The following is a 12,982-nucleotide window of genomic DNA, read 5'->3' as shown; positions in this document are numbered from 1 at the left end:
GTTCACAAACATCTCAATAATGCAGCAGGTGGGTCATGTGTTTCAAAAGCAGGTGATCATTCCAAGTGATATGGATGAATTTTTGACCAACCATTCCTGTCATTACTGTAGCTAAATTCCTGCCATATACGATCTCTCTATCAGAGTATCTTAATTAACTCTGGGTAGGAAAAGAAAAAAAGACAAGCATAGACAACAATTCCTTTGAAATTGTACAAGCAGGATTGTTTTGGAGCTGGAAATCATCCTTTTATTTAAACACTCAAATTACAAAATGGCCACTCTGAAGAACCGCCTGTTATGTACGGCTGCAACCCTAGGCCTACAGCTGCAGAGAGCGTGCTTGTAACGGATTGATGGAATTTGAGTGTTAAAGGCTCTGGCTTAACTTGTTGATCCTGCCAGATGTAGACCTAGCTCAGAGTCAGCGCTGAGAAAAAAGAACTATTTACTATACTAAAAATAAACTATTGAAGGTCTTCAGTGACCAGAGATAAGAAAGATTAAAGAATAGACACCGTCACACTAGGCAGTCAATGTGGCACCAACCTTTTCCCTATTATAGGGAATAGGCCTAAACGCATCAATTACAGCAACCCAAGTTAATCCAATCATGGTCAGCTGCGAAGTGAAACAGTGAAGATTTCAAAACATTTGTATCCTACTCGTTCATGTTAATCACATGAACCATAGCATCCCTTCCCATGCATGTCATAATAGTAATCCTAATAATAATAGAGCGAATGTCTGAATGTCTGTCTGTCTGTCTGTCTGTCAGAAACAAACACTTATCTCCTCATTGCCTGCACCAATCGCTCCCACTTTTCACACAGGCATTGACCATAATAATATGGAGGTCTTAACGAAGCCATTTTTCCAATAAGATTAATAATGAATTTATTAGTGAATAAAAACCAGTTTATTTGTCCGTGCTCTATCTCCGACCGAGCCACACTATTAGCACACATCTCTCCATGCCAAAATAAATCTGCACGCTCCCACAATCCAGCTAGGCTACTTTTTTACCGACGCAACTGTCGTATTTACTGTACAGATATTGTTTTTACATCACCACACGATCATGGAGAATTGTAACTTGAAGAATTGTGTGCCTGTGGAGGGGGTGTGGGACGCATAATTCGATAGGTCACCGTTTGTAGTGTGACATAGGAAGCGAAACCCAGCCCCGTCGGAGCATCTGTTCTGTGTCCGTGTTGGATGTGAATGACCAGCGACACACAGCCAGGACTGCAGCCGCTCCGAGGACACTGTTTCTGGGCTTATGATCAGTGACACACAGCCAGGACTGCAGCCGCTCCGAGGACACTGTTTCTGGGCTTATGATCAGCGACACACAGCCAGGACTGCAGCCGCTCCGCCGCTATATATAAATGCACCATTTACACTGTCCGCCCCCTCCTCAACCACCTCCTTCGCCGTGCATTACACATGGGCTACATGCACGCTCAAAGCCTGGACACTGACAACGACAGCTTACAGCCCTGCGCGCACCCAGCGTGGCTGCGTGACACACTGAACAGCACGATCACAACGGAATGCTTATCTGTCGGGGTCTCGGGGTGGCCAAATGGAGACGTTTGGAGAAGACAGATCCCGTGCCGTCGGAACAACACAATGACAAAATACATACAGACAGATGCAATGACAACGACACGTTCCTAAATCACACAAAACATCTAATTCTTATCCTGATTATATAAAGAACAAACTACAACTTGCTTTGAAGCCCAAAAAGCCAACCTCCGCGTTCACCGTTTAATAGCTTATATCTCCACGGGCAGCAGACGGTGAGCGGTTAGGGACCGTCTACAAAGTGCAACACCGACCTTGAAAATATTCAATAACTTCCATTTATAGGCAGAATATCACCACCATATTTACATCACACATCAATGGTGTACTTATGATTGTACTACAGCATTTAATTAGCCTATACTTTAGTGCCCAACCCAACTTCCCAAGACCATCTGTAAACAATTCCCCCCCCTATCAGTAATGTGATCTATTACATCACACACTGAACATGATTTGCTGTTTGCATATATTCAGAACGGGTAAGGACTAGTAGTAATAATTCAGACATTTGGTTCAGAGGGTGCAGAGTACAGACCCCTGGGGGACCCCAGTCAGTAAAGTATTGGGATTTAAGGGGGTTTAACACTGATGCATGCAGAATCCGTTTCCCAGTCAATGTTAAAAGGGCTAGGATACTTCAAATATCTGGGACCATATCTGACCACAAACGCGATGTTAGTCTAGCTTATGGCAAGCCAGATATAGAATTGACACAATGTCAAAGTCTAGGCCGTGAAACCACGCCAGGCCAGCACACATGGCCAGCTGAGCTCTGCAGTCTGCACGGCTGGCTGGACAAAACTCAAGTTGCTTATCTCAAAATGACTCATAATCTTGGAAGAGCGTAAACAACAAGACAAGACAACATGGCGACAAAAAAAAAAGACCTGACTATGAAAACCAGCAATGAAAACAAACTCCCAACAAGTAGTGTGCCTGTAAATGTAAAACCCAATGAACCGGAGTAGAAAAATCAACAACAGATCATCTGAGGTGGGATGTTATGCTTTTTTGGGGGGGGGGATGTTAACAAGGTCACATGCTGTTTAACAGGATCAACATGACAGCCTCTGCTCTGCCTCATGGCACCTGAGAGGAAATAAACAACAAAGCAAGGTATATTTCTTACACACAACCTGCTGCAGTGCAGCTTTAATTTGGGAATACTGTGTTTCAGCACGATAGTAACATTTTTTGTCAGAAGAAAAATAGGTTTTTGACAATCTTTTTACTACAACAACCACATTTGAACAGGCAGAAAAAAGTTGCAAAACTTGTGGTTATGATCTAAAATGTCAAATGTGTGTATGTGTTACATACAAGGCCGCTGTGTCACAAGACAAATCTTAGTGCAAACTGACAATAAAGTACTATATCACTATATCATATCATATTATACTACAGTTGTCAGATAATAATTTAGAGACAGTTTTTCCTCTTTTCTTGGTATGTTATAACAACAGGGGCAACCTGAAGAGACCAGTGCCTTACCCCATTACCCTGAGGGCTTCAGAAGAACAAAAAGGCGGGCAGCATTTTAAGAGCAAAATAAAGCAGGCCACCCTCTGGCAGTCTACTGCTGAATCTGTCATGTCTCCTGACCCCAAACACACACACACACACACACTCTCTCTATCTCTCTCTCTCTCTCTCTGTCTGTACGACCAGGTCGCTCATCAAAACAGCTTTTCAACTGAAATAGATTTTCGGCCCACACCAAGTCCATATAGGCTAGTGCTAAGAAAGTCTACTTTGCAGTCAGTAAATTAATAATACTAGACCGGTGCCCGGCTGTAGAGCACCGAGTCGGTAACGATGGAATTTGGAGATCCGTGCCCCACCCGGGTATGCAATACCCGTCGTACCCGTGTTAGAGTACCCGTTCCACCCTTTATGCCCATATATGGAGATTTCTGATCTGTCTTTATTCCTATATGAAGTGTTGTGATGTGAGAATATGTGATCAAGGTTCAGATCCCGGGCAGAGGCTTTTGTGCTGGCTCTGGACAACCGGCTATCCGACGGACTCTACCCCGGGCACGGCACTCCCTGTGGTGGTGTGGAACACGTGTCGAATTTGGAGTCGTTGGGTAAACGGTTTTCAAGTTACGTGGATTACAGACGTACGTACGTACAGAGACGTTTATAGATAGATATTGTAAGCATTAAACTCCGATCCCAAACATAGAAACTAGAACTTGTAGGGATGCTCCGATCAGGTTTTTTGGGACCGATACCGATCACTGATTGTTTTTCTCATGATCGGCCGATACTGATCTTGTGAAATGTTGCAAATTATAATATTTCCAAAATGATTATATGTCAAAACCCATGTCAAAACCTTTCCTGTGTGTGGGGAGGAAGGGGAGAATGTTTAGGCCTGTCACAAAAATGCAAAATGATGTTATTGACATTTATACCACTTAAATGGTGTAAAAGATCAGTTTCTCCAGATAGGGTAAATTGCCGATCACAGATGGGGTAAATGCCGATTACCGATCAGAGTGAATATCGGTCGATATGGCCGATCACCGATCGCTGGACGATTATCAGAGCATCAAAAATGGTAAATGGTGCATTTATATAGCGCCTTTATCCAAGGCGCTTTACATAGATTGTGCATTACATTCACCCATCCACACGCACATTCATACACCGATTGCGGCAGATTCATACACCTGATTGGCAAGGTACCAACCAGCACATCGGGAGCAATTTGGGGTTCAGTGTCTTGCCCAAGGACACTTCGACATGTAGACAGGAGGAGCCGGGATTCGAACCGCCGACCCATGGATCATTGGACGACCTGCTCTACCTCATGAGCCACAGTCGCATCTCTAACTAGAAAGACTATTATAACAACAGGGGCAACCTGAAGAGACCAGTGCCTTACCCCATCACCCTGAGGGCTTCAGAAGAACAAAAATCAAGCACACGCACACACACACACACACACACACACACACACACACGCAAAAGTGTAACAGGTTACATAAGTGACATCTAAAAACACAATAGTCACTTCTACGAGATGAAATACAATCATTGCTAAGGAACGAGTAGGTGTTGACGCAGCTGGTTTCGTCTGACTGCAATGCTGCCTTGAAGACTCAGAGTTCGCCACAACTATGGTAATGTTATCACACAGATATGCTATACTGTGGGAACGTGCTCATCATAGCAACAGCCTAACCCTGTCCACCTGGAAATAGGGACATTTACTGTTCTTCTTGGCGGATCAAGCTGGCTACCGGAACCTCTTTTCGGTGAAAGTGAAAATATTTCCAACCAGTAATATTCTTTTTCAGACTTCCACGCACATCAAAATATAGAGAAAACTGCCTTCAAAGCACTTTATACTGCAACAAATTTTTTGCGCCTTTATTTTATATTTTCAGACAGTAGGCCGACAGGACATGGGGAGAGAGATGGGGGAGTGACATGCAGTAAAGGCCGTCAGGATCGGGAGTCGAAACTGCGGCACACTGCCAGACTGGATTACCAGCCAAGGTGCCTGGACCGCTTTGAAGTGGCTCCAATTAGACCAGCAAAGAAATTATCCTATATACCAAACGGTAAAAGCACTCAGGAAAAACACCATAAATAAATAAAACCATAAAGATATGTAGACAGAAGAAACAAGTTAATGTTTGGTATACTATATGTATACATCCTAACCTGAATCATGCTAAAATAAATAGTTCCGTGATGCCAGCCTTGGCATTGTGCCTCGGTTACAACCCAAACAGCACTAACAATCTGCCACCATGTGAATGTCTGGTGCCTCAGACAGCCAGTTAGGGCACCGGCCATATGCTCCATGAGGTGTTTGAATCCAACTGCTGTCTTCCCTCATATAACTCTCCACGCTCTGCCTCCTATCTCTTGACAATGACCGAATGTGAAATAAAGCATAAAATGTATGTTAACTTTAAAACTAAATAATTTAAAAAAATAAAGAAATCTGCCTCCACGTCAGTGAACAACGCTTAATGTATGGAATTGCATGCCCTTTCTGCTTCGCTCGGCAACTTGTCAGAACACGAAAGTGTGTTCTGAAGGCGGGGCGGCATTTTAAGAGCAAAATAAAGCAGGCCACCCTCTGGCACAGTCTACTGCTGAATCTGATATGTCTCCTCAGTCCTCACCCCAAACACACTCTCTCTCTCTCTCGCTCTCTCTCTCTGTACGACCAGGTTGCTCATCAAAACAGCTTTTCAACTGAAATAGATTTTCGGCCCACACATAGTCCATATAGGCTAGTGCTAAGAAAGACTACTTTGTAGTCAGTAAATTAATAATACTAGACCGGTGCCCGGCTGTAGAGCACCGAGTCGGTAACGATGGAATTTGGAGATCCATGCCCCATGTCTTTATTCCTATATATGGAGGTCTGTGTCAGGCATGCCCAAATATGAAGTGTTGTGATGTCAGAATATGTGATCAGGTTCAGATCCTGGGCAGAGGCTTTTGTGCTGGCTCTGGACAACCGTCGAAGTCGTTGGATGAACGGTTTTCAAGTTACGTGGATTACAGACGTACGTATATACGTACATACAGAGACTTGGTGCGTTTATAGATAGATATTGTAAGCATTAAACTCCGATCCCAAACATAGAAACTAGAAGACTATGTCTGATCTCGGTGTACGTTCTGTATGTTCTTTGGCAGTCACCAACATCAAACCAATGACAGTCATGTACAGTAAAGTGATTGTCCTTTCAAATGTTATCTTTCTATGACTGCAACCTGAACTGATGCTTGGAAATATCTTCTCTGGAAGAGAAAAGGGCTGCTGTCCAAGTAGTATGAATAGGCTTCCCATAAAGACCATGAACATACTAAGTACATAATCCATTTTCCAATTTCTCTGCCTTGGGAATTTACATCAATAATGTGGCCTTGAAAACAATAGATAGAGGCATATGTGGAATGAAACATAAATCCCATTTGGCGCATAACACCCACACCCTCAGACCCTAAATCTCTATCCCCCCAAACACACAGACAGGACAGGACCCACATGCTGCCTTTGTTTGAACTGAAGCAGAACACAGCCTCTTTCCAAATCCCCATGGGGGACCGCACGCAATTCCGACGGAGCATTAGTCCGACATGCGCCCCGCATGTCGGACATGCGCTGCTCCCGTGCTTGCGGTTATGGTTAGGTTAGGGGTTGATGCTCATTGTCATGATAATCCGGGCCAGGGTTTGCCTGAATTTATGGTAAAACGAAAAAACAAAGCTTACATGATGTTTATACTAAGTTTATTTCAAGTACAAATTACTAAGTGTTACTTTGAAGATGAAACCCTTCAGATAGCCACATCATGAAGTTAGTGTTGTAGTGTAAAGGTGGTTGCACACCGGCCGCGTTTTTCGGAAAACCGATGGAGAAACGCAGCTAAAAATCTGAATTCACATCCGATTCGCGCCCGGTGTGCCTTTATTGTGTTATTTTCAAAATACTTGGTGACATTTTGAAAATCAAATGTCTTATACAAAATAGATGCCCAAATTCGACCCAGACAAATGTATTAAAAAAATAAAATATATAATATAATTATTATTGTTGTATTAGATATTTTGTTGATATGAAAGATTAACAACATGCATGGATAATGCATGCTGATACTAGTCTGCACTGTGAGGACCGGTTGACTGTTTTATAATTAAACGTGAACATCACTTAAATTAGTCTCAACAAAGAAACTAATAGCAGGCAGAAGTAGCACAGCTTGTACTGAGTTCTCAAGGGTGCATCTGTAACAAGTTCAGATTGTCCTAAAATATGATTTCACAGGTCACCTATTTCTAATTTTAGCGCCTAATAGAACTACAATATTGAGGCCCGTTTCCATGGGAGACTGCTCTGTGGAGAGATAGGTCTGCCCTCCACAACCAACCAGTGACTGTGCACTTGGAAAAGGGTACACCTAATGATTACACAGGATTTCAATGGATTTAGGTTAATGTGTTTGGTGTTCTGATCCGTGAACTAAAAATACTAAAAGACTAGAAGTTTGTGTATTTTCATTGTGTAATTTCAGGTACAATGTTTTATTTAACCCATTAAGACCTTAAAAACCTTAAAAATGTTCAAAAATAGCCGATGTACATACAAGCTCGCAGTGCAGCCTGCTGTGTGTTTGTATATCTGCAATTTTTGAATGGCCAACGCAAAAATGTAACTGCTTTCCCGAATTTAATGGGTTAATGTCATCTAATTAATTTGTCCTATACTGAAGTACAGTACATGACACAATATGGCTGTATTGTGTTTTTTATTGCAGGCTACAAATGAATCTGAGAAAACAGCAAATGACTTGAGCACACAACTGCTGAGAAACATACCGTATATCACCCTCCTGCCAAGAATTTAGTTCTGGTAGGCCTAAGGTCCATTAATTAAAAATCTCCCACCATTCAGGGGCTGAAGTGGCAATAGGGCGCGCTGCCCTTTCAACTCTAAAGAATGACAAAGGTCAAGAGCCAGGGGTCTTGGGAGGGGAAAAGAAACTCCTTGATCGTGAACCGCATAGTTAAACTCTCTCTATAGATGGTCTTGACAATAAATCTTGTAAGTTGTTTGGTATATAGTTTTATAGAAAAGTAAAGTAAAAGTAGCTACAGTATATACAGAGGAAAAACGGGGAGGTATAGGAACTAATGATGTGATTAAAAAGAAACACCAGAAAAAGGTCACTCGGTAGAAACTAAGATTACTAAAATGGGACATTTAAAATCCATTAGGCCAGTCATACTGCCATGGTGAATCCAGGGCAACAGAATAAAATAATATATTCCAAAACAGTTTTTACCGTATGATCATTAAAACATTTTAATACACATTGCATTGGAACACTATACACTATAAACAAGTTTTCAAGTTTAGGACTAATCTCATGATCTCCAATTAGGTTAAAATTAAGGTGAGTGTTGGGTTCCTAATCCACTTGTAGGGGGAAACTGTGACAAGCATATTGGAGATTGGTTACAATTTACAAAATAACAATCCTCAATGTTTGGGGTTGGGTGTGGTCAACAATGGCTAGTTAATCCCAGCTGTCCCAGCAGTGAGGACAAGCGCAAAGCAAGGCCAGACTGGGGGCTGGGCGTGGCAAGGCAAGGGAGCCATGGTGACAGAGGCTGGAGAAAGGATGCTAAATGAAGCCATTGTGTGGCCCAAGTGAAGCACACCGCACAAAGAATAGCACATTCAAACAGTCATACAGGCCTATTGTTGTGGTCAGCCAACATTGTGCACTGCACGTCCAGTGGTTTGGACAACTAGATAATCAAGAGGATACTTAGTCAAACTTGTTTGAAGCTACAGCCAGAGAAATTAAACCTAAATTTTAGAATGAACAATGGGGATGGGATACTTATTGGACATTTATGTAATAGCCATTCTGAATTTTATGCCACTGAAGTGAAGATATTGTGCCAGTGACTGAAGTGAAAATATTGTCAAAATGACAGTACTAGTACATTTGTTGTTTGGTAGCAATTCCATACACAAAGGCCTTCATTTGTTCTTTGTCATTTCAACGATCTTTCTTTTGATTTGTTGACCGTCCACGTCAAGTGTTACAGCTTTCAAAACACCTGACCAGGTGCCAGGACTCTCCAGTGCATTTGACATAGCCTGGAATGCAGACTGTTCTTTTTCTCACTTTACTTCTCAGACTGGCCAGGACACCTATTTGACATGACTCGTATTTTCAAACGTAATGCGTAAATTACGTAGCCTCAGACAGGAAGTGACTTGAGTTTTACACCGGGAAGCCATGGGTGACTCCATGTGTACCGTAGACATGTGGTCATCACCCACGAGAACAATATTACGCACATCTTCCTATGTCGGTGCCGAGGCAAACTGCAGGGCCCCTAACCCTACCTCCCCGGAACAACAGTAGGGGTTAGCAATGACAGGGACTATAGATTAAGCACTGTGGTGTGAACTGAAAACTACTATAATCGACAACAAAAAATGCTTCAGCAACAGCAAGGTGATTGCGGGCATTCCCGATTAAATAAAACTATCTAGTGTAAAACAAAAGATTCTACCACTGCTATCACTAGTACTTGCCATTATTTATATACCCATTACAAACGTATTCAATATCTTGATAAATAAAAAAGATCCGATGCCATTAATGAATCCTGGTTTAACACCTGCCACTGAACACATGAATGCTAATTCAATGTCTGCATGAGGACATCTGGTGGTGTTGGGCTCAACAGTATTGAGGCTACTACTAAATTACATCCGCCAATGAAAAAATAATTAGGTTATGCCTCCCCTGTCGCCTCTACTGCGTTTACTCTTTCACTCTGTAGTCCTTAATATGGGCCAACCAGGGAGTCCGGTGCCACTATTACATTGCTAGTATTGTGAAATCCAACACTTAGTTCAAAGCCCAATTCCCAATGGGAGCAGTAGAAAGGTTTGTGTGTGTTTGGTGAGAGAGAAAGAGAGAGAGGCACACATAGAGAACCAGGTACATAAAAATGTCTGCCTCCCAGTGCAAAGCAACCAGCGTTTCTCAACAACAGGCCACAATGATGCTGACGTCTGGATTATCAGTGAGACAGGTAATTAAAAGCATGCACATCATCATCCTTAATATCCACCTGGTACATTGCATTGCGTAATGGCCTCAGTTACCTGCCACAACACATAACTGCTGATACAAAGGGTGGAGACACCTGAAAAATAATTTCTCCATGCAGACAAAGAGAGGCCGGCCCTACACACAGGAAAGAGAACCACCTGGACACACGTGCAGCCAAGTATGACGCGCTGTAATCATCTACAGTGCACACCTTCTCTGAAAGCAAGACACATGATGATTCAAATGGCGGGACTTGTCACAGCTGATACATAACCACTCCAGCAGTCTCCTCCAAGCGTAGTCAAGGGCGAGGGCTAAATAACATCATGAGGTGAGGCTGCACTCTTCCCTCCTACAGTATGTTTACAGTGAAAACATGTCTCAAACTCCCACACTGAGTTAAGCCCTCTCACAAGGGCATAAAACCCTCAGTGTTCATTTAACTCGGAGAGAGTACACATGTACACACGAGTTCGGGAGTTACAAATGGATAGATTAACACTGCGGATTGCATTGTGTGGCTCATTACAAGCACATGCATGTTCCTCTATGTTTTTAAACCACTTTAAGTCCTCAGTCCTGGGAATGCAAGACATTTATGATACACGGCACACCATACTGGATTTAAGACTTGCAACTAGAATCACTTTACTGTCAGTAATAGGTCCTGAGTGACCTGTACTTCCAATGCTTTCAAAAGGTGAATAGTTTAAATTTTTTCAAGTTAGGTATGTGTCATACTAACCTAACCCTGAAGGTTTCAGAGGAACAGGTCCCTTTCACAATGACAATAGTGTGACTAATGACTCTCTAAGAGCCAGACATAGCGATGAGTTGTGATTATTACTGACTGACTTATACCTCTGATATGCATGGTACCAGCCCACATACAGTAGATCTACCATCCTTGTCAATTCAAATTACATCAAGGTTCTAAATCTTATCTGTGTGTGTGTGTGTGTGTGTGTGTGTGTGTGTGTGTGTGTGTGTGTGTGTGTGTGTGTGTGTGTGTGTGTGTGTGTGTGTACTCTAACAACAATGTTAGTTTAGGCCCAACCCATTTATTTTTGGAGGGAGCTTCACCTGTTTTGTTATGTTTTCTTGTATTAATCATTTGTAATGCATGTGTAAAAAAAGATTCCTCAACAAATTAAATAAAATGTCACAAAATACACAACTGTTCTTCAAATGTAAATCAATGGGCAAACTACATTTATTTTAATTAGGAGGGACAATCTTTAAACCAAACTTTAATATGTAAAAGTGGGACTGAACTGTGAGAGTGTACAAAACTACAAATGAAACAAAATGTGGTTCCATTTGAACACTCCAAGTTAAAAAGTTATCAATGCGTTCGTGCCCTAAGGCATATCAAACTGGGCGTCCTTTTAATGAAAAAGGCTGAGAATCTCTTGGTATTATTAATGATGACCCTTCACTGTGGGCACCATCATCATCACCATGCACAGCAGTGAGGAACATAACACCCTGCCTGTACTGTGCTCTGCATGTCAGTGTGTGGAGGAGGATCTCCCGTGGGAGCGGGTCAGCTTATTATTGCTGCAGAGTAGTTGGACGAACACCACTTTTTGCAAAACAGAATGCAAATACATACGGACATTGTTTAGCTCGGCTACAGTGGCAGGGTCCATGGGGCTTTGACTACAACACAATTCGTAGGAAATAAAGTTGTTGTAAACCGTCACGCGTCGTCACCACTGCTAGTCAGTAAACTTTAATTAAAAATGTGGCCTGGCCAAATGGTGTCACCGTCAGAAAGCCGCTTCGCAGTCTCGCAGAGACGAATCAACAACACAATGAAACATTTCACACACGCACGGGCACGGGGCAAAGTTCTGCACACAGACAGACGAGACATATTAAACTCACACATTGTGTTTTCGTGGTTTGTTATAAATGGGAGCTTTCCTACCTCGTCGTAGCGTCGCTCATGTTACTAACTAAAAGTTTCCACCACAAGTTCATCAGGTACGTCGTCGCCGCGCCGAACAAAAACAAAAAAGAAAACAATGTGAATCGTGAGCCGCCACGGACTCACGGAGATGATTCACCCTGTAGGAGAGGGAGAGCTTGTTGGTCCCGGGACGACCGTGACGTGACATCATTTACCAAACCCACCCCAGTGCGCATGCGTCGCACTTTGATATAGCTGAAAGTGTTGCGCCATTGAGGGGTCAGGAAACATGCAGCCCTGGAGTGTGACAAGCTGGAGTTTGAAATACATTGTTTTCAACGAGGGCGGCGCAAATATCAGCCATTCTAGGCATGTGTGCAAAATGACAATTGACAACTGTTTTTTATTAAAGTATTGCACGCACGGTGACAACTAAATTCCCTGTAATGTTTATGTTGTACTATTAAAAAACGATCTAAAATAAATGGCGGACTGGCCCCAAGAAGTGAACAGAGTTGGCGTAACTCTGTCTTAATCTATGGCTCTGGGTTAACCTATAAACCACATTTGTACTTCGTCGCACGGCGGTGTGTTGCGTGCCGAAAATAGCCCAGCATACAGACGCCTGAGAGAGACGCGTTAAGTGACTGTTTACATGAAAATGCTGTACCCCCTCCAACTGTATACGTTTCCCATTTTCAACCGTTTTTTATTGTATTTTGACACTTGCTTTGGCAATGCAAACGTATGTTTTCTCATGCCAATAAAGCTCATTTAAATTTGAATTGAAGTTGAATTGACTGAGCTGCTGGCTGGCTGGATCTGCTACTTAAAAAATAATAATATTGAAAAC

At 42.5% G+C, this 12,982-nt stretch overlaps 1 protein-coding gene across 2 annotated transcripts in view; it reads right to left on the bottom strand.

Annotated features, from left to right (window-relative positions):
* daam1b (dishevelled associated activator of morphogenesis 1b) overlaps positions 1-12,296 on the bottom strand; it is a 56,626-nt gene extending 44,330 nt beyond the window's left edge. For both annotated transcript variants that reach the window (XM_083790918.1, XM_083790920.1), the window contains exon 1: positions 12,148-12,296. The gene's annotated coding sequence lies outside the window, so the exon portion shown is untranslated. The remainder of the gene's footprint in view (positions 1-12,147) is intronic.
* Positions 12,297-12,982: the final 686 nt, after the last annotated feature.

The sequence above is a fragment of the Protomyctophum parallelum genome, assembly GCF_964188405.1.
Source record: "Protomyctophum parallelum genome assembly, chromosome: 19".
In the NCBI taxonomy this organism is placed as follows: Eukaryota; Metazoa; Chordata; class Actinopteri; order Myctophiformes; family Myctophidae; genus Protomyctophum; species Protomyctophum parallelum.
Note: the sequence above shows the minus strand (reverse complement) of the source record. Positions and strands in the feature narration are given on the sequence as shown.